Source organism: Marmota marmota, unplaced genomic scaffold (genome assembly GCF_001458135.2).
Source record: "Marmota marmota marmota unplaced genomic scaffold, marMar, whole genome shotgun sequence".
NCBI classification, from domain to species: domain Eukaryota; kingdom Metazoa; phylum Chordata; class Mammalia; order Rodentia; family Sciuridae; genus Marmota; species Marmota marmota.
In genome coordinates this window covers 22892962-22915713 of record NW_026000174.1, presented here as the reverse complement: position 1 = coordinate 22915713, position 22752 = coordinate 22892962, and the positions used below count along the sequence as shown (strand labels likewise).

Genomic DNA, 22752 nt, shown 5'->3' with positions numbered 1-22752 from the left:
AAAAAAAAAAAAAAAAAAAAAAATATATATATATATATATATATATATATATATATATATACTCAGCCTAATTAACCTCAAAAGTGTTACAAGGATTTTAAAAAACAATTTTTTTTTTCAGGGACTAGAAAAGTAGCTCACTTGCCTAGCATGCTTCAGGCCCCAGGCTCCATCCCCAACACCACTGTAAGAGGAAAAAAAGTTTCAACATGTAAAAACTAAGTGACTCTTGGGCTGGGGATGTGGCTCAAGCGGTAGTGCGCTTGCCCGGCATGCATGCGTCCTGGGTTTGATCCTCAGCACCACATACAAACAAAGATGTTGTGTCCACCGAAAACTGAAAAAAAAAAAAAAAAAACTAAGTGACTCTTATCACAGGCTTCTTACGAAATGAACCACAAAATGGTCTTGTTATTGTTTTGCTCTGGAGATTGAACCCAGGGGTGATTTTCCACTGATATACATCCCCAGAACTTTTTGGGTTTTTTTTTTCTTCCCCCAGGCCTTTTTTTGTGTTTTATTTTGAAGAAGGATCTTGCTAAATTGCTTAGGGCTTTGCTAAATTGCTGGTCTCCCTCTTGGGATCCTCCTTCCTCAGCCTAGGATTATAGGCAAATTGCACTGCACCCAGCTAGGATTTTTATTCTAATTTTTTTAATATTTATTTTTTTAGTTGTAGTTGGACACTATACCTTTGTTTTATTTATTTATTTATTTATGTGGTGCTGAGGATCGAACCCAGGGCCTCGTATGCACTAGTCGAGCACTTTACTGCTGAGCCACAACCCCAGTCCATTGTTTACATTTTAATGTCTCTGAAATCAATCAACTGGCAATTTTTTAGTTTAGTTTTGTCTTCCCTAGGGAAATTTTGTCCAGGTTTTCATATGTTTAGATTTCTGTATACATAGGTAATGTAGTCAAGCTCTCCGTCAGCTGTGTAAATCTCAAGAATGTTTATTTTCATTATCTATTGTTGTCACCTACTTGAAGTAGTCTCTCTGGAGCCTTCTAACTTGCTCTGTTACGGACTGTCTGTACTCTAAGGCTGTGGGACATCATCATCTTGGATTCTCCCTTCATTCTGCTGGGGATTTCCGTCACTTCTTCCTTGTGGTGAATACCTGGTTTCCTGGGTTCCCCTTCCTCCTCCCTCTTGGTTTATCTCCATGTTTCAGTATGGTAAATTCTCTTATCATATCCTGAGAGTGCTTTAATTTTTTAAGACTGTATGTCTGAAAATACTTTTTCTTCCCTCACATGATAGCTTTGTAGGGTGAGAATTCCAAGTTGAAAATGAGTTTTCCTTGGGTTTTGTTTTGTTTTCAATTTTGAAACAGGGTCCAAGTAAGTCTCCCAGGTTGGCCTTGAACTTGAATCCTACCTCAGTTTCCTGAGTAGCTGGAATTACAGAAGAATACCACCAGCTACTTTTTCTCAGTACATTGAAACATTTCTCCTTTGTCTTCTGGTATTCCATGAGAAAGTGTAGATTTCAAATGCGTTCTGATCTTTTAGGTTCTTATTAAAAAAAAAAAAAAAAAAAAACTATCTCCCTGGAGAAGTCTTAGAAACAGAATCTCATTGTCTACAATGTTATGGAATTTTTTTATAGAACACCAGTTTTTATTCATTATGCTGGAATTTAATGGACTAATTCTTTATGATAGGCATTCATTCCAGCTTTAAGGCTTATCAGGGTCAGCACTTCATCTCCTGATGCCATGTCAACATAACTCCTATGCTTGGTGCCTGAGAACTATCCTGTCCTAGCTTTGGATTCTGCTCACCATCCTATCTTTGGTCTCCTTTTTTGGTTTCTGGCACCTGGAAATTTCCCTTTCTTGCTTTCAGGCCGCCTCAGTAATATTCTCTTGTGGCTTTAAATACCGTCTATACACTGCTTATAAATTACATATTTGTATCAAGTCTCTCCAGAACCACATGTTCTCTGTAGCCAAAAGAAATTTCGAACTTGAAATTCCACATCTGAATTCCTGATGGTCCCCCTAAGCCTATTCCTCCCTTAGTCCTCCTTACTCTTCCAGGTACTCCATCTGAAAACCTCAGAGTCATCCCTGACTCTTCTTTCCCACATTAAAATTCAACACTATAAGCAAATCCTCTCAAATTTACCTTGAAAATATATCCATAAACAAGTGAATGCTCACCATCTCCATTGCTAGCACACTAATCCAAACTACCAGCACATCTTGCCTACATCACTGAGCAAGTTTTCAGTTCAGTGGTATTGGACTGTCATTGTGATTGCCCCCCTCACTCCAGCCAATGAACAATACAGCCCCTGTATTCATGTCTTTGAGTGGCCCCCTTGCCTCAAGTCTGGGCTGGCCCTATAACCTACTCTAACATAAAAGAATGAGTAAAATTGATGCTTGCCAGTGATGAGCCTAAGCCTTAGAAGGCCTTCCATCTGCACCCTGACGGGAGCTTTGTACAGCCATGTAGGAAGTCTAGCTACCCTGTTGGAGAGGTCACATAGAGAGGGACACACTAGGAGACCACCTGAAGGTAAACTGAGGAATCGAACCAAGAGCAAAACCGTCCAAACACATGACCACAAGAGAGCTGCTGCAACCCACCACCACCTGCTTAAGCTATCCTGGCTAAGGTGCCATTCATGTGACTGAAGAAATCATGTTGGACATTCCAGGCCAAGCAGAAATTGGGTAGTACAGAGAGACAAATTGGTCTTCCTGTGCTCCATCAGAATTCCTACCCACACAACCATGAATATTAGTATAAAGTTTGTCTTTTAAACCCTTAAATTATAGGATAGTTTATTATACCAAAATATATAACGTAACCTGACTACTTGATAACCATCCCCTTCAGCCTATTCTTATTACAACAGATGAATTTCTCTTAAAAAAAATAAAATTATATATATATATATATATATATATATATATTATGGCTGGGGATGTAGCTTAGTTGGTAGGGTGCTTGCCTTGCATGCACAAAGCCCTGGGTTCAATCCCTGGCACCAAAAACAAAAAACAAACAAAATATATACTTAATTATAATGTACTAATTATATTGATAATAATAGAAGGAAGATCAGTACAGTAGAACAAGCTGATCAGAGGGGGAAGAGACGAGGGGAAGGGAAGATAGTAAGGAATGAAATTAATCAAATTATGTTATGGGTATGTATGAATATGGCATAATGAATCTCACAAATGAATTATGTATAACTATAATATACCAATAAAAATTTTTAAAAGAAAAAATGTAAAAGAGGTCATATTACCCCTGTGCTCAGAATCCTCCAATTCTTCTCATTCCATAGTAAAACCAAAACCTTTACAGTGGCCTATAAGTTCCCAGGGGTGACAGTAAGGTCAAATTCTTGTACTGCTGGAGAAAAGATGATTTTACCACTTTTTTTTAAACCATACAATTTATTTTTATTTTTTTTAGTCATACATGACAGCAGAATGTATTTTGATATATAATACAAAAATGGAATGTACATACATCAATCATATTGTCTATTCTATTCTGCTGCCCTTCCTATCCCCTCTACTCCTCCCCTCCTGATTTTACCATTTTTAAGTGTAATAATTTTTTTAAATGTGTGTGTGTGTGTGTTTGAGTGTGTGTTGCTGGAGATTGAACCCAGGGCCTTGTGCATGTGAGGTAAGCACTCTACCAACTAAGCTATGTCCCCAGGCCAATTTTTTTTTTAATGAACATTATTCTTTAAATTATTTTTTTTTTAATGAGAAGAAAAGAAAAAGAATATGTAACAGAGACCATATGTGGCCTACAAAGCTTAAAATATTTACTATCTGGCATTTGGAGAGAAAAGTTTGCCAACCTCTGTCCCACACAGTCTGGCCTCTCTCTGGCCCTGGTTGGTCTCCTTTGCTCCTTCCCCTTTCTTCCCTACCTCCAAGCAGACTGGCCTCCTTTTCTTCTATCACTCCAAAACAGCCAGGAATGCTCTGCCCTGAGGTCTTTGTTCCCATTGTTTTCTCTGCCTGGAATGTTCTTCCCCAGATGTTCGCACAAGGAAGTCCCCTATTCAAAATTACAGGTCGTACTCCTTAACTCCCTTTGCTTTATTTTTCTTTAAAGCATGGATCACCAGCTAATATACATGTTTTACTTTTTATTGTTGTTTCCTATTTCTTATATCCTTCCCCTAGAATACAAATTCCAGGACAGGAGGACAGGAGCCTTCATCTCTTTCTTCACTATTGTATTACATTGTATTGTATTACCAGTGCTTAGAACTGTTCCTGGTGTATTGTGGGTACTCAGTATGAATTTCTTGAATGTCCTGATTCACAAAACCCTGCTTTCCGCACAACACTTGTCACTAGCTGCAGGCCATATGTAGTTCTGTCCATGAACTCCATGAAGACAGGGACCACAGGACAACATCCAACAAATATCAAGTATCTTATGTAATATTTACTATTCAATAAATATCTATTTCACATATTTTGGGGGTATTCCAGGGATTGAACTTAGGGGCACTCAACCACTGAGCCACATCCCCAGACCTTTTTTGTATTTTGTTTAGAGACAGGGTCTCACTGAGTTGCTTAGCCCCTCACTTTTGCTGAGGCTGGCTTTGAACTATCAAGCCTCCTGCTTCAGCCTCCTGAGCCCTGGGATTACAAGTGTGAGCCACCTTGAGAGCTTGTTTGGAGGTTCTAGCAGGGGAGCGCAGCTACTCGTATACCCTTGACCAAAGAAAGGTCCTCCTCTATCGGGGAAGGTCGTCCTCTTCCAAAGAGCACGCAGCTGCAGCTTCGGGAGGGACGCACATGGAGCAATGAGGGAGGAAGGGGACACCCACCTAGCCAGCCAGATCAGCCAAATCAACCCTGGTGATCAATGGGGTGACAGATGTTGCAGCCAGATCGCCCTATCAAGAGCTTTGTAATGTTTTGAACAACTAATAATAAAAATTAATTAATTAATTTTAAAAAAAAGTGTGAGCCACCACACCCGACTCCACATACTTTTTTTAAGAGCAAAAGGGAAATGAGGTAACATGGTGAGTCAACAACTTTTTCAAGAATTTTTGTAAATGGGAGCAGAGAAATGGAATGGTGGCTGGAAGGGAATACAGGGCCAAGAGCAGGTTAAAGGTGGGGATGAGGGGAACAATCCCAATCAACACATACATTAATAGCATTAGAAGGAAGGAGTGATTGAAGAAGCAAAGCTCTAAGAAAGGTGAGGCTTGGGCTGGGGATGTGGCTCAAGCGGTAGCGCGCTTGCCTGGCATGCGTGCGGTCCGGGTTTGATCCTCAGCACCACATACAAACAAAGATGTTGTGTCCACCGAAAACTAGAAAATAAATATTGAAAAAATTCTCTCTCTCTCATACTCTCTCTTTAAAAAAAACAAAAAAAAAAAGGTGAGGCTGATGGGATGCAGAGCAAAGGGGAGACTGACTGGTGACAGACAGAAATCTGTCTTTCCCTTGTAACAGGAGGAAAGTCAGAGGAGCCTCAAGCACCATTGGGAAGAGAGTTCCTATTTCCTGGCCTCTACTCTAGTTCCTCACTGAAGTGTGGGAGGTGAGGTTATCTGCTGAAATTGAAGAGTAGGCAAGACAGAGAGAGGACAGAGTACAGAATAGACAAAGGGACTTTACTAGGGAAATTGAAAAGGACAGCCAGGCAGTTACTGAGGGCTCCTTTAGAATCTGTAATCATGAATTTAAGTGAAAGCAGTCAGTGGGGTTGGGTGATTTTCCTTGAGCAACACCCAGCTCCTTGGTTGCAGGTGCCCTGATGATCAGGATGATTATAACAAAGCAGTGGTTCTTCAAGCGGGGACCCTGGACCAGCAGCATTAGATTGTTGAAAACTTGTGCCAAATGCACATCCTCAGGCCCCACCACAAGCCTATGTGGTTCTGGTGCTATGCGCAGTCAAATTGGAGCAGCCCTGTTAAAAAAGAAAAGAAGAACAAGAAAACTGAGGACCTACACAGGGATGATTATGATGACACACTAGAAAAATCTCAATTGCAAATAAAGGCAGGAGGGGGCTGATCAACAGTAATAAAATGATCTTAGAATATAACAAAGTAGGGGCTGGGGCTAGGGCTCAGCGGTAGAGCACTTGCCTAGCATGTGCAAGGCGCTGAGTTCGATCCTCAGCACCACATAAAAATAAATAAACAAAATAAAGGTATTTTTGTCCAACTACAACTAAAAAAATATTTTAAAAAAATAATATAACAGGGGCTGGGGGTGTGGCTCAAGCGGTAGCGCGCTCGCCTGGCATGCATTCGGCCCGGGTTCGATCCTCAGCACCACATACAAACAAAGATGTTGTGTCCGCAAAAATAAATAAATAAATAAATATTAATATTCTCTCTCTCGTGCTCTCTCTCTCTCTCTCTTTAAAAAAAATAATATAACAAAGTAAAATAATTGTAGCATGGTGTATTCATTTTCTACCGCTGCCATAACAAATTATCCCAGACTCAGTTGCTGAAAACAACAGCAAGTTGTGATCTCATAGTTCTGCAGGTCAGAAGTCCAGGTACAGCATGCCTCAGATAGGTTGTCCATTTAGCTGCACAAAGGTTGAAATCAATGTGTTAGTGGGACTGCATTCCTTTCTTGAGATCTTGGAGATAAATCTGCCTCTAAATTCATTCTGGTTGTTGGTAGAATTTATTCCCTGTGGTTGTAGGGATGAGGTTTCCTTGCTGAGTGTCAAATGACACTATGGCAGCTTATTAAAGCCAGAGGCATTCTGTCAAGCTACCCCCTCCCTCTTCCAAACAGCCAGTGCATGGAAGTCTTCCAACACTTTAAATCTCTCTGGCTTACCCTTTAATTGTATCTATTCTTTCTGCTTTACTCCTTTATTGCATCTCTGACTCTTGCTAGAGAAAAGTATCTGGTCATATTTAAGGATTCATGTGATTAGATTGATCTTTTGCCTATAACTGATCAAAGGTTGCCCTTTTAGTGTCTACTATCATGGCTGTTGTCCTTTCTCACCTCCCCTTTCATATTCTTCATCCTCTTTACAAAAAAAAGGCACATCTCTCATCTCTCACTTATCCTGAGACTGTCTTATTTTTTTTGGGGGGGGGATGGTGATAATGGTATATTTTTCCCACATTTGTTATTGGTGCATTGTAGGTGTAGCTACTAATGGGATTTGTTGTTACATACTTGGACATGTACACAATACACAATGTAGCAATATAATTTGACAAATATCACTCCCCAGAACTTCCCCACTTCATCCCCACCTCCCATAGTTCTCTTACCCTGAGTCTTATCTTTTCCTGCTTTATATATATTTTTGTTAAGTTTGAAGCATCTCCTCGTGAACTGGGTGATTTGGTCCACTGAGCTGTTAGACATGTTCTAGAATGAAACCAAGGAAAAATGAAAAGCTTTATCCCTCCCATCTCCAGATTACTATGCAAGAATGCATTGCTTCAGAGACAGAATCCTATGAGGGAAAAACAAAGAGATCAATAAGAAATGCCAGCGTAGCAACTTTTATCCTCCAGGCACAAACTTGGGGCAGGGCTCTCTGCCTCACTTAGATATTTAATCTAGAACCAGAATTCAGACTCAGGACCAGGAAACACAATATGTTTATTGAAGTTGAAAACGGAAGGCTGACTGGCTAATTAATTTGAAAATTAGGTTGATTATTGCCAATTTGATTATATGGCACAAATTTTCCTAAACTGAGTCAATTCTGCAGCTCCAAGGTTTTATCAAATTCTATTTAAAGCCCATAGTAAAATAAGGCATTTTTTAAACAAATTATGTTGGCAAGTCATATTAAAATTAATATTTTTACATTTCTCTTTCTGAGTATGTTGGATTAAAGAAGCTATCTCTACATGAAAGAATTGAAGACATAAGTAATATTTGTTTAATCTTGGTAAGGCCTTTCTTGATATGCTTTTCGGAAATTGATGAGTGAAAAAGTCTAACTGGGTAACAAATGATTTTAAAAGAGAAGTGGTTTTCAATTCTTTTACTTTCAACGAAACTGAAAATTGAATTGTCAGCTAATAAGTTGTTAAAATTAATTTTTAGTAATACTTTGCTATGTGATTTTGGTATATAACAGAAAGGGTTCAAATAATTGAAAATATCTGTAATAACTGAATTCCTTCCATCTTATCTGTTTATATGAACAAGGTAATATTTAATCACTAATACATGAACTAAAAAAAAAAAAACACAAGCCCATCTATCTCATGAAGAGAAACATTTTCACTAATATTTTGTTTTTCATATTTTAAAATTATTTTTAGTTTTTAATTCATGCTGACCACAGTGGTACTGCCTATAATCCCAGCAGCTTGAGAGCCTGAGTCAGGAGGATTGAAAATTCAAAGCCAGTCTCAACAATTTAGCAAGGCCCTAAGCAATTTAGTTGAGACCCTGTCTCAAAATTAAAAATATAAAGGGCTAGGGATGTGGTTGAGTGCCCCTGGGTTCAATCCCTGGTACAAAAAAAATCTTTTTCATCATAATCATAAGACATTTATATTATTTCCATCAATGTGTTCCAACAATAATCATAATTCAATCCAGAAAAATTTAGCACCTATAACTTTATTGTCGTAGAAAATAATACTTTTAAATTTCAATTCATTCAAAGAATAATATGTAATCAATAAAGGACTTTCAAAGATAAAAACATATTACATCAGGATAAAATTCTGTAGTGAGAACTACAATAAATTTCGCAAGTTCAAGGAGAAAAAGACACAAAATTCCAACTTTAAGAGATCATTTTTTTAAATAGACATAGGGTATTAAGTTGTCATGGGATTTAGATTCTATAAGATACATTTTTAGCTGTCTTAGTCTGTTTTCTGTTGCTACAGCAAATTACCTGCAACAGGGTAACTCATAAAAAAAAATAGAAGTTTTGGGCTTAAAGTTCTAGAAGCTGTTAAGTCCAAGAGCATGGTGCTGGCATTTACTTGCATCCATGAGGGCCATATTTCTGTCATCACATGACAGAGGGCATCATGTGGTGAAACTGCAAGAGTGCTAGCTCAAGTGTCTCTTCCTCTTCTTATGAAGCCGCTAATACCCTCATAGGGACCCCACACTCATGACCTCATCTCAGCCTACTTATCTCTCAAAAGTTCCACTTCCATATACTATGAACATATGAATTTGGGGATTAGGGTTCCAAAACAGGAACATTAGGGGACATATTCAAACTATAACGCCACCCATCTCAGTCCTCAGGACTTGCATATTTGCAACATCTGCTGGTTGATCCAGATGAATCTCTAACTGGTCTAATTGGTAGAGCTTCCCAGTACCGCTTGCACTTGCCAATGTGTCCCACCTCAGGACTTGACTGGCCTCAGACATTTCACAGCAGATGAAGAAAGGAAGAGAAGACCAAGTTGGTCTCAGCCTACACAGCTGCCCTATGCAACTGTCTGGGAGGCTTTGGAGCTTTAACCCTCCATTTGTGCCTTCCTTGACCCAGGGCTACTGGGATAGAGCTAATGGGCAGCAAAAGAGCAGTGTATGTTGGAGGAACACCAGACAACTCACTTCATTTTTCCCACCTCTTCTTCCATCCACCTAAATATTTCAACCTTTAATTCAGGTCTCTGTCTGGGTGGAACATTGATACTCTTGGATTTTCCATATTATAAGTGAAGGGAATACTGCATAGATGATTGAATGAATCAGTTAACTAACAAATAACTACACGGTTTCTGTAACTTCCAGTTTTTTAAGACTGTCATAGTAGCCAAGTGCAGTGGTGCGCACCTGTAACCCCAGCAACTCCAGAGGCTGAGGCAGGAGATTGAAATTTTGAGGCCAGTCTTAGCAATTTAGCAAGTCCCTAAGCAAGTCCCTGTGTCAAAATAAAACATAAAAATAAAAAGGGCTGGGGCTGTAGCTCTGTGGTAAAGCACCCCTGGGTTCAGTGCACAACACTTTTTTATTTTTTTTTTTTTAGTGCACAACACTTTCAACATAAAAACAACAACAAATAAATAAATAAATAAGATATTTTCCATTCCCTACCTTGGTTCAAACCATGTAGTTATTTGGTTCAGCACTTGTAATTTTCTTATCTATACCCTTCACCCAGCCCAGAATGAGTCTTTGCATTATGTCTACTCCTGGCCTCTTCCCTTATGCCCATATTTCAGCCTTATCTTTACAATCTGCCTTTAAGGCCATCAGACTCATTTCATAAAGTCCTACTTTCAATTATCCATTCATTCAGCAAACATTTATCAAGCACCTGCTACATTCCAGGCTCTGTTGAGAGTACTTGGGGCACACAAGTAAACAAAAAAGACAAATAAAACTAGGATTCCTGCTCTTGAAGCGCTCACTTTCAGGTAAATACTCTGTCATATGTTATTAGGTAAGAAGTCATATAAAAGGAAAAAGATCGGGCAGAGAAAGCAGGAGCAGGAGTAAGGGTGAAAAGTATTGCATAGTAAATTGAGTGGTCATGAGCAGTCAGAGGAGCAAGATCTTAGGACAGTGAAGGAATAGAGGCAGGAGTATGTCTGGCATGTTTGAGACAGGAGACCCAAGTTGTTGGAGCAAAGTGAAGGATAAAGAGAACAGCAGAAGACAAGCCATAGGTAGAGGCTCCAGTCAGATGGTGTAAGTCATTATAAAGACTTTGTCTTTTATTCAGAATGAAACAGCCACCTGTTGGAGGTTGCAAAGAACAGGCTGGTGGGGGTGGGGGGTGCAGTTGCAGAAGCAGAAGAAATTGTAAAGTGGCTACTGCAGTAACCCAACTGAGAAATAACTAATGGCAGCTCTGATCAGGATGGTAGCAGAAAAAAGTGGTTAAAAAAAAAAGTGTTTGGGGGCTGGGGATATAGCTAAGTTGGTAGAGTGCTTGCCTCACATGCACAAGGCCCTGGGATCAATCCCTAGCACTGTGGGGTGGGGTGGGGGATGTTTGGATTACATCCTGGATATATTTTGAAAACAGATTCAACAGGACTTTTCTGACAGATTGGATGTGGGAGGTGAGAGAAAAAATAAATTCTGACTCCTAGGTTTTTTTTTTTTTCTGAGCAATGAATGAATGGTGCTATCATCAATTGAAATAGGGGAGTCTGAGGGTAGAAACATTGGGGGAGTTAAGATCAGATGTTCGGTTTTGGACATGTTGAGCTTGGCTTGTCTTTTAGGCATTAGAAGCTGTTAAGTAAGTAGCTGGATAAATGACTGATCTCATGTCATCTCATGCTTTAAATATCCTATCTTCATGGACATCTCCAAAGTCAACTCTGATTCTCAGCTAAACTTCAAACTGTCTCTTTCTTTTTTTTTTTAGTCTGTATTGGGGATTGAATCCAGGGGTGCTTTACCTCTGAGCTACATCCCTATTCCTTTTTATTTTTTTATTTCGAGACAGGGTCTTGCTATGTTGCTGAGGTTGGCTTCAGCCTTGCAATCCTCCTGCCTCAGCCCCTTGACCCTAGTCACTGGGATTATAAGTGTGTAACACAACACCCAGTCTAAAACTTCAAACTCTTAAATCCAAAGTGATTTACTCATTTAGTTTCTAATATACATGTTTTTTGTTTTTAGTTGTAGATGTACACAATACCTTTATTTTATTTATTTGTATATGGTGCTGAGGATGGAACCCAGTGCCTCACACATGCTAGGCAAGCACTCTACCACTGAGCTATAACTCCAGCCTAACAGGCATCTTTGGTTTAATCTGTCCAAAGCTAAATTTCTTATACCCTGCCTCCCTTCACAAAACACACACAAAAAAACAACATCCTACCTAAACCATAAAAGCAATCTTGATGCTCTTCCCTTTCAAACTTCACATTCAAACCACTAAGATCTTTCTGAATCCATCCTGAGGCCATCCTTACCATCTTCACCACTGTGCCTGCTCCAAAGCACCACATCATCTCTTGCCTGGATTACTGTAACAACCTCCAAACTCAGTCTGTTCCCCACAATTACCAAGTTGATTCCTTTAAGAATTAAGTCACAGCTCAAAACCTTTTAATGATTCCTCATCTTAGAGTAAAATTCTGTAGGCTCCCCCCCCAGGATGTGGGCCCTATCATGGACAACTTATCTCTCTAGGCACATCCCCTTCATTTGTCCTGGCTCACTCCACTCCTGTCACACTGGCTTCTACTAGTGCCTCTACACTTGTACTTGTGCTTCCTCTGCCCAGAAATCACTTTTTCCAGATTTGAAAAATGGTTGTTCCTTCACTTCCTTCATTTTTCTGTTCAAAATGTTAATTTATCAAAAAGATCTTTTTTTCACTACTTGCCAAACAAACAAAAAACACATCATCTAGTCTCCCTTACCATGCAAGCTCCCTAGTAGCAGAATCTTTGTTCACTTCTGTATCCTTAGTGCTTGGGCCAATATTGGAATATAGTTAACATTAATTGAATATTTGCTGGATGAATGAGTAAAGCAAACTTGGCGTCTCTGTAGCTTGAGAGTTTATCATGACACTAGAAATTGACCTGGGAAAAGAAGAAACCTGTGTGAACTCTCTGAACACAACATTCATGGCACAACACTACCACTACCACACACACACACAATAACCTAGAACCTATGCAAATGTACAACCAGGGAAATGATGAAGTGTGCCTGTAGGATAGAAAAGTATACAGTCATTAAAACCACTAACTATGAAGACTGTAAAACAATTATGGTATGTTACAGAAAAGTAGTTACTGTACTATCATAATCACAGCAATCCAAAATGTGTATACATAGAAGAGCTGATATTAAAAACAGTTATTGTGCTGTCTATGGGTGGCTTTATAATTTTTTTCTTCACAAAAATAACCTGTGTTATTTTTTTTCCATAAAAGGAACACGTTTTAACTCCCTGAGTGACTGGCTGAGGAAAATCCCAGCCCAGTGAAGTAAGCACCCAAGTTCCCCCAGGGACTCCTGGGTGCGGAGGTGATGAGGGGTCCTGAGACAAGCCTGTACAGAAGAGCTGCCCTGGAGGCTGAAACCCAGTGGTAAGCAAGGCATAGAGGTTTGCATGACTAACGGGGGGGAAAAAACCACCAGAGAGCTATTTCTATTTAAGCTCAGAAATGCAGAAGTATATCTGCTTGAACCTAACTTGGCTTTAAAAGGAAACCAACTGTGCCCCTAAAGTTTTTGTAGGGTGGGGTGAGGGGAGGGGTATTCTTTAAGGAAGGAAGGTCAAGTGTAGACTCAAGTGACCCTAGATGGAGAATCAAATTCCCCAGCTGATGCCAGATTCCAGGGCCCCAGGCAGACTCGGTGCACAGTTCTGAATCCATAAACCTGCTAGTATTGTTTTTTATGTTTTTATAAGTGCATTATAGTTATCATAATAGTTTTGTTCATTTAGACATAATCATACATATATGAAATTTAGTTTGCTTCGTTTCGGCCCGTGCCTCCTCTCTGCCTCCCCTCTCCCCTCCCCCATTCCCATTTCCTTTTCTATTGGTCTTCTATTTATTTCCTTCTATTTTTTTTTTAATTGGTGCTTTGTAGATATATACAAAGGTGGAATTCACTGTGGTATATTTATACATGCACATAGCAAAATTTGGTCAAGTTAATTCCACAATGCCTCCAGTTTCGCGTCTCTCCCTCCCTCCCCATCAGTTTCTTTCTATTCCATGGATCTGCCCTCTATATTTAAGATATCTTCACTCCTTCCTCCTCCGCCCCACACAAACCTTTCCGCTACCCCTCCACCCGCTTTCTTTGCTCTAGCTTCCTCACGTGAGAGAAAACACTCGACCCTGAGTCTGGCTCATTTCAGTTAACATGCTGTCCTCTAGAATTTATTTCAGAGCAATATTTATTAACTAAGGTTCTGAACTCTGGTCATCATAAAACTATGAAACTTCTTACGAGGAAAACTGCACAACAGCTCAAAAAGCCGGAAATTTTTGAGGTTTCATGGACTTCCTGAGTCCTATATCCGTCCTAGTTGTCTCCATACCCATTAAGGACCTCTAAATACAATGCCTTACATACAGTGTGTCCGGCCTCTGCGAGATTTTTCGAGTCTGTTAATAGTAATGAATAAATACAAATTAATTTAAAAGAAATACTAAATTCAGAGATTCGTTGTCATGTACCTTCTCCAAAGGGACACTAAACGCTTACACAGGGCTGAGAAACTTGTTTAAAAGGTCCCTTAGTCCAGTGTGTGTGTGCAGCAGTTGGTTGATTCACCTTTATTTAAGATTTGTTCTCCAATTATGACCGGGGTTTCCAGATATGGAGTGTTAGCATTATCCAAAGAGTAATCAGCGTGACCCGGGCGTGAAGCGCAGTCACCGGGTCCCTTAAGGTGAGTGCCTGGATGCAGCCCCAGGGCGCAGGCGCGGGTGGCGGTCCCAGCGCCTCTACGCGGAACTCCCTGGCCGCGGGCTCCCTCTGGCGCCCCCCGGCGCAAGGCCCTCAAGGCCTCGGTTCCCCACAAGCACCCGCTTTACTGTCAGGACCGCGGAGGAATGGGGAGATGGCGAGGACAGGGGCGCATTGTCCAGCCTACTGCCCATCACCGACGTCTCCAGGACAGTAGTCCCCAAAACACCTCACAGCGCCCTTTCCACCCATCCTGGACGCTGTCAACCTGATTTCGACGTTAGCCCCCAAACCTGGCTCTAGTTGCTGGCTCCATACGCTACTCTTCCAGGCTGGAGTATCTGGCACACAATAGGTGTGCGCACATCAGTTGTACACATAAAACGTTGCGTTTTTTGTAGTCGAACTACTGTGTCCCTTGCAACACTTTCAGCAGTGAACCCTCGGTAGGAGGAGGTACAGTGAGTGGTGTGCAAAGAGGGTAGGGGGACCTTGGGAGGAGGTAGGGATGAGCAAGCAGGCTTGGAAAGCAATTTCAGCATAGGCAGCAGTCAGCGCCCAGAACCGATCCCGACCAGCGACGCAAAGCCGTGATGTTAAGGACTGATCGCTAGGACTGCGCGCTACCGCCCGGTGTGGTTCGTGCAGAGTGGACCTGGTGCATCGGGGCCAGGGAGGTGGAAAAATCCAAAGAAGAGAGTCGGAAGGGGCAGAGCCTACCCAACCACCGGGTAGAGGCCCGACGGCCCTACCCCATACTGGAGTTACGGGGCCCGGAAACCTCGAGACTTTAGGAAACTTGGGCAGAAGGAGACTAGTCAAAGAGGACTGGGGTTACGTGTGTCTCAGTGGCCCTTGTCTAGCATGCGTAAGGCCCTGGGTTCAATTTCAATCCCCAGTACAGCCAAAATAAAGGGCGTGGGTGGGGACGGTGGACCCATACAAATCATCCTGCAGTGATGGAGCAGCACGTCCACTGTTCACCCGGGGTTGGAAGATAGAGACCAGGATGTGAGCAGCCCGGTGGGTGGGTATCCTTGCCCCAGGTTTCCCAGATCTGGGGGAATCAGCCGCCTGCAGGGGGCGAGATGTTCCTTTGGCACTGAAGGACTGTAACTAAACCAAAAGCCAAAAATAGAAGCTGAGGTCAACTGAAAGGAATGCGACTGAACAAATAGATATATATAATCCTGACGAGACACTTAGTGAAGTAATATTCCCAAACATGGCAGTAAGGAAGGATTAACTCTGTCAGGAATGCTCGGGTAAATGAATGAAAATTTGGAGGGAAAAAAAAATTCAAGTTCTACCATCAAAATAAACTCCAAATAGATTAAAATGGTAAACATGTTATAGACACACCATACCAAATAGTAACAGTTATGTTTAAGGGTAAATGGCAGCATACTCAAATCTTTGAAACAATGAGAGAAACTGCAAAGGAAATCAACATTCAAAAATGTAAAAACTGGACAGAATTTTAAAAAGACAATAGCTTAAGAAAAATGTCTTCAAAGAGTAAGCAGATAATATCTCAAATATATGAAAGTTCATTTAAATATAGGAACCATCAAAGTACTAATCCTTACAGAAGATAAGTAGGTAATTCATGAGAAGAAATAAAATAGTACCCCAGTGCATGGGGAAATACTCATTGTTCTTGATAATCAGAAAGTTTAAACTTATAACTCTAACATAGTTAATGACATCTACTGAGGTGGCAAAGACGTTTTAAAATTATAATGCATAATATTAATAAACTGGTAGGGCTGGGGGTGGAGCCCAGTGGTAGAACGCTCGCAAGAGGCCCTGGATTGGATGGATCCCCAGCATCACAAAACAAATAAAACGAAGTGGTAAAATAAAGTCACCACACAATTTTTTTTTTTTTTTTTGGTACTGGGGATTGAACTCAGGGGCACTCAACCACTGAACCACGTCCCTAGCCCTATTTTTTATTTTATTTAGAGACAGGGTCTCACTGTGTTGCCTAGCTCCTGGCCATTACTGAGACTGGCTTTAAACTCTTGATCTTCTTGCCTCAGCCTCCCGAGATGCTAGGACCATACAATTCTTTAGAATGACAATAAGATGATCTTCATTTATTCAGTAAATTGCTATTCAGCAGTTCCTACCCCAGGTCAAACATGACTTTAATCTTGCCTTATAATGGAGGAAAGTAAACAAGCAAATATACACATTGCAACATGGTGGTAAGGCTAAGAAGAGAAATAGAAAAATGAATGAGACATGCTGGTGGAATCTGGTTAGTCAGCATAGAGAGTTAGTCATGAAAAGATATCTGAGCTGAGAAATGAAGGAAGTGAGGGAGCAAATTTCATTCAACCTATGGAAAGAGTGCTCCAGGCAGAGAGAACAGAAAAGTACCATGGCCCTTGGGCAAGAGCATATGACTAGTAGAGCACAAGTTGATTCCCTTTTAACCGTAATACTTTGAAAAAAAATTAATTAACTTACTTTTTATATATATAAAGACAATAATGAATTCATTATACTGAAGAGTTACGGTCAAATGTTATTTTATCTTAGCTAAATAAATAAAATCTAGCATCAATGGAGGTGACACTTCAAAAATATGGCCTTACCCCAACCTCTCCCCAAAGTTAAAGTCTTCTAGATGCAAAACATCATTTTCACCATGCGTTAGTTTTTTTCTAAATAAAATATCTGAAGGTATGAATTAAAGTAGTGCCATAGTTCAGGGAAAGGGTCATTAAAGTAAAAGTAAAAAATGCCTTGAGTGTGTCAATTTAGTGTGTGACTAAATACCACTACTGTTCTAATAATCCTCAAATAAATTCCAACCCTAACCTCTGAACTCCACTCTCCAAGATCCTTCTGTCTCCTTGACCTCTCCACTTAGATGTCTAAAAGGCATCTCAAATTTGAATATCCACACTGATCACTTGTTCTCCATGTGCCCGCCCCAAAACACACACACACACACACACACACACACACCATGTTTCTCTAACAGTTAATAACAAGTCAAATTTTTCATTTGCTCAGTACAAAAGCTTGGATTCATTCTTCACTCCCCTCTCCTCTTTTTCTCCCTCTCTCTCTTTAGTGGAGGAATTAAACTCAGAGGTACTTTACAGCTGAGCTACATCCCTAGTCCTCTTTGTTTTTTATTTTGAGACAGGATCTCACTAAGTTGCCCACAATGGCCTCAAACTTTTGATCCTCCTGCCTCAGCCTCCTGAGCAGTTGGGATTACAGGCATGCTCCTTCAGACTGATTACTATTCTATTGCTTATAAAAGGTAAGTCAGTTCTTGGCAATCCAGTACTTCAAACTTTCCTCATTTATTGGATGGAAAAGTTAAAGTGCTCATGTGCCCTAGGGCCCCAGGCAACCCATCACCCATCACCCATCACCTGATGCCGGGTTTCTGTTCTCTTGACTAAAAGGCTCAGGGGTCACTCTAGTTAAACTGGGCTAACTGGGCTGCACGAAATAACCACACAAGAGACACAAATACCTTTTTCTTTGGGGTCGCTGTGATGGCTCCTCTGACCTTAAGGGTCTGCAGAAAGAGAGCGAGAGCACGCGCTGACCCCTTTTATTGAGGAGAAGCTATTCAAATGAGGCAAGGGGTCAGGTTTCAGGGGGCTGAGTCTATCTTCATGATGTCCCCTGTCAGCAGGTTGACTGACACCTGGGCAGGCCACACCCAAGGGCACAGTAAGAGGAGGGGACATACACAAGGCACTTCCATGGAAGATTCTATCCTACACAGGGCAAGGGGTTATATTACAAAGGAACAGGTGAGCATAGCTTCACCCATGGGGCTGTAGCAAGACACACCCATTTCTGTGACTGAGCACCTCAGCACCCAGCTGGGGAGTGTAACTCAGTCACCCGTAAGGTTGGCCTCCCACAACCTGACTTCGTGTTCTTCCCTTCACCTCTCCTCTGGGTTAGACTGGCTTCCTTACTATTCCTAAAATACATCAGACACATGCCACCTCAAGACCACTGGACTTTTCTGTCTGCCAGGAATGCTGTTCTGCTCCACACTCATGTGTGGTCCATGCCTCAGTTTGTTCAGATTTCTGCACAAAAGACAAAGCCACTTTCACAGCGAGGCCTTCTTCTCTACTCAGCCTATCTAAAGTAAACACACAAAAAAACCTCCCAGCTCTGGATTTTCTACTTTATCACTAGCTAGTTACATATATTTCACTTATTTATTTTGTTTATTGTTTAGAACATAGGTCTGTAACTCCTGATGGTAGAATTGTTAGTTTTGTTCACTGATGTGTCCCCAGTGTCCAGAACAGTGCCTTCCATGTGGTAGATACTTGATAAATAGTGGCTGAATGAATGAGAAGGGGAAGGAAATGCAGCCAATAACCATGTGCTAAAGATCAGAGACAAGAGTAAATATTCTTATTGGCAGAGAACTAACTTCGGTAGATTACTAAGAAAGCAGGAGTGATTGTGAAAAAGAGTCTAGAAAATATCAGTACATGGCTAGTCACCAAGATAGGGGCTGAAAGCCAAATATTCTCTGACAGAGAAGATTAGCCGCCTGGTTCATATTTACATCCAGCTCTAATTTCAGAATCTGGGCCAAACACACATTGACCTAGTAGATGGGGCAAGAGAGTTAATGGGACAAAGGGAACCCTAATATAATTTCTCACAATTGGGATGCCTCAGGTAAAGCAAAGTAACAGAAAACCCAATTCAAACTAGTATAACTAAGAAAGCACATCTATTGTCTTAATGGGTGGGGGGGAGTCTAGAAGCAATGATTTGATCCAGAGCTTCCCAACATCTTAAGGGACTTAATTTCTCCTGACTCTGTCAGCTCTGCCCTTCTGTGAATGCTGGCTTTGTCCTGAGGCTGTGTGGTGATTAATTTTACATGTCAACTTGACTGGGTTAAAAGATGCCCAAATGACTGGTAGTTAATTAATTAATTAATTAGCAGTCTAGGGATTGAACCCAGGCCTCATGCATGCTTACAGTTGGCCTTGAACTTTCAATACTCCTGCCTCAGTCTCCTAAGTAGCTGGGATTATAGGTGTGCATGTACAGTTAAATCATTAATTTTTTGTGTGTCTGTAAGGAGGTTTCTGAAATAGATTCAAATTTAAATCTGTAAACTGAGTAAAGAAGATTTCCCTCTAGCTGGGCCTGGTGACTCATATCTGTATTCCAAGCTACTTGGGAGGCTGGGGCAGGAGGATTGCAAGTTCGAGTCCAGCCTAGACAACTTAGCAAGACCCCATCTCAAAAAATAAAAAAGACTGGGGATGTAGTGGTAGAGTAGCCCTGGGTTCAATATCTAGTAACCCCCTGATACACACATACACACAAAGTTATTACACTCACCAACATAGGTGGGCATTTCCAATTCATTGAGAGCCTGGATAGAACAAAAGGTAGAAGAGAACAGATTGCTTTCTCTGTTTCAGTTGGAACATCTGCTTTCTGCTTTTGGACATTGGAGCTCTTGGTTCTCAGGCCTTCAGACTCCAGGATTTATGCTATCAACTCCCCTGGGTCTTGTTCCCTTGGACTTGGACTGAATGTATACTCCAGCTTTCCTGGGTTGCAAATGGCTTATGGTGGGACTTCTTGGCCTCCATAATCCTGCAAGCTAATGCCCGTAACAAATCTCCTATTCATCCATGTGCTGCATAACAATGTTTCAGTCAATGATGAACCATGTATGCAATGGCGACATTATAGCCATCTGGGTTTATTCAAGTACACTCTATGATGTTTCTCAATGATGAAATCACCTTAGGATGCATTTCTCAGAGTATGTCCTCATCATTAAAAGATGCATGATTGTAAATATCTATGGATATATCCTGTTGCTTCTGTTTCTCTGGAGCACCCTGGGTAATACAAGCTGGTTCCCTTGTGGGGATAGAAATGGCTGTAGTTTTTTGTTTTGTTTTGTTTTTTCCAGATTACACATCCTTACTCTATAACTTCCCTGAAGATTGATTGCTGGGCTTCAATCTGTTTGAGTCAGTTTCTGTCATATGCCTACCCCAAAGCAACTCCTGTAGCCAGAGAAAAGCCAACACTGAGAGAAGGGAGGATCGCCTTAGGTCTTTCCCTGAATCAATTACTTGGCTTGGGGGATGAAAATTCTCTGCCTGGTTCAGGACACACTGCTGGAGCTCGAAGCAAAGTCAATTCTACCTGAACAGCATGTGCTCCTTAAAGAGAAGATCATGTGAATGGTTGGAAGGCCAGTCACAGGATCTGTGACAAAAGCATATCCACCTCTCCTGTTCTGACTCAGGTCTAATTACCTGTCACCAAGGGAAGGCCCTGTAGAGACTCTCAAATGTAGCACCAAATTTCTGCTGGGAATCTGGTGCATACCTATCTGCAGACATAGCCGATGGCTTTAGTTTGTACTGCATGGAAGCCCCTTCAAACCGGTGTCCTTCAATCCCTGGTCAATGAGTCCCACTGTGCTTCCTCCCTATCATCCAGCCTGATTCCCCAAATACAAGTCAGTACTCTTTCCTGTACTCTTGGGCTGATGCTGCCTTCTGTTCTGCCACTACTACAATCACTACTACAGCTTCCTGAGCTTGATTCACTTATAGAAAGGAGCCTCCTCCCATTCTACCTCACATGGCTTTCTTTGCTCACCTCTTATTAAAAAAAAAAAATATATATATATATATATATATATATACACACACACATATATACATATATATATACACACATATACACACACTATACACACATATACATATATACATACATATACAGTCAATGATGAACCATGTATGCAATGGCGACATTATAGCCATTATACATATATACATATATATGTATATTTGTATGTACATACATACAAATAGATAGATAGATAGATAGATAGATATACACACACACACACACACACACATACATATTTGCATTTGCTGGGGATCAAACCCAGGACTTCATACATTCTAGGCAGACACTCTATCACTGAGTTACATCCCCAGCACTTTTTTTTTTTTAATATTTATTTATTAGTTTTTGGCAGACATAACATCTTTGTTTGTATGTGGTGCTGAGGATCGAACCCGGGCCGCATGCATGCCAGGCGAGCGCGCTACCGCTTGAGCCACATCCCCAGCCCCTCCCCAGCACTTTTTAAAAATTTTGAGACAGGGTCTTGCTAATTTGCTGAGACTGGCCTCGAAGTTGCAATCCTCCTGCCTCAGTTTCCCAAGTAGCTGGGATTATAGGTACATGCCACCCTATCTTGCTCCTTTGATTACTTCCCTTTTTTTTTTTTGTCTTGTGTGTTCTTTAGCCGGGAGGGGGATACTGGGGATTGAACTCAGGAGTACTCAACCACTGAGCCACATTCCCAGCCCTTTTTTGTATTTTTGTTGTTGTTGGACACTATATCCTTATTTTATTTATTTATTTTTGTGTAGTGCTCAGGATCAAACTCATGGTCTCACACGTGCTAGGCAAGCACTGTACTGCTGAGCTACAACCTCAGCGCCCCCATTTTTAAAAAATTATTTATTTATTGGTATGTGATGCTGAGAATCCAACCCAGTGCCTCACACATGCCCAGCAAGTGCTCTACTACTGAGCCACAATCCCATCCCCAGTCCCCCTTTTTTTGTATTTTTTTAGAGGCAGGGTCTCTGAGTTGCTTAGGGCCTCACAAAATTGCTGAGGCTGGCTTTGGACTTGAGATCCTCCTGCCTCAGCCTCCTGAGCTACTGGGATTACAGGCATGTGGCTACCATTCCTGGCTCTTTGATTACCTCTTGAGAGAAGCCAACTGATTTTCATAGCCCACCTATTACCTCACAAAGATAGCATTATCTTTCCTCCCTCACTGCCTCATTAGACCTTCCCTCTTCTTTGAGGTTCCTTTCTTTGTACTGCCATCTGCTAACTTCCCCAGCATTCATGGAGAATTCTGGCTCCTGACTCACAGGCTTCCAGGGGAAATACTGCCATCATACTGGACCACTTGGTGTTCCTGTGGTTAGCACATTCTATGTCTTAAAGTCTCCAACTCCTCATCTCTCATGACTTTTGCTCTTCTTATAGCTCGGGATCCTCATCCCCTTGGTCACATGCTGCACCTTGTCATCACCTAGAAGTATTATACTTCCTAACAAAAACCTCGTTCTCCAAGCATAGTCATCTTCTCTTGCAGCTCTCTCTTCCTCATCTCACGACATTACATGCTGCTGAGCAATGTAGGGTAAATCCTGTTCTATAGACAGGTTCCAGGATCTTCAACCCCCTGACATCTGGATTCTCTCTACACTACACCACTGCAGCCGCTCTTTCCAATATTATGGAGATTTCCTTGTGGCTCAATTGGAGGAACCCCTCGGTCCTTATCTTCTTCCCATTCCTCTTC

The 22752-nt window shown here is 41.2% G+C and overlaps 1 long non-coding RNA gene across 1 annotated transcript in view; it reads right to left on the bottom strand.

Annotated features, from left to right (window-relative positions):
• The window catches only part of LOC125612053, a 32748-nt gene extending 12729 nt beyond the window's left edge, over positions 1-20019 (bottom strand). The window contains exons 1-4 of the long non-coding RNA XR_007342307.1: positions 20007-20019; positions 12183-12187; positions 12142-12151; positions 4667-4785 (exon numbers count right to left, since the gene is read on the bottom strand). This is a non-coding gene — a long non-coding RNA (uncharacterized LOC125612053). The remainder of the gene's footprint in view (positions 1-4666; positions 4786-12141; positions 12152-12182; positions 12188-20006) is intronic.
• Between the last annotated feature and the right edge of the window lie 2733 nt (positions 20020-22752).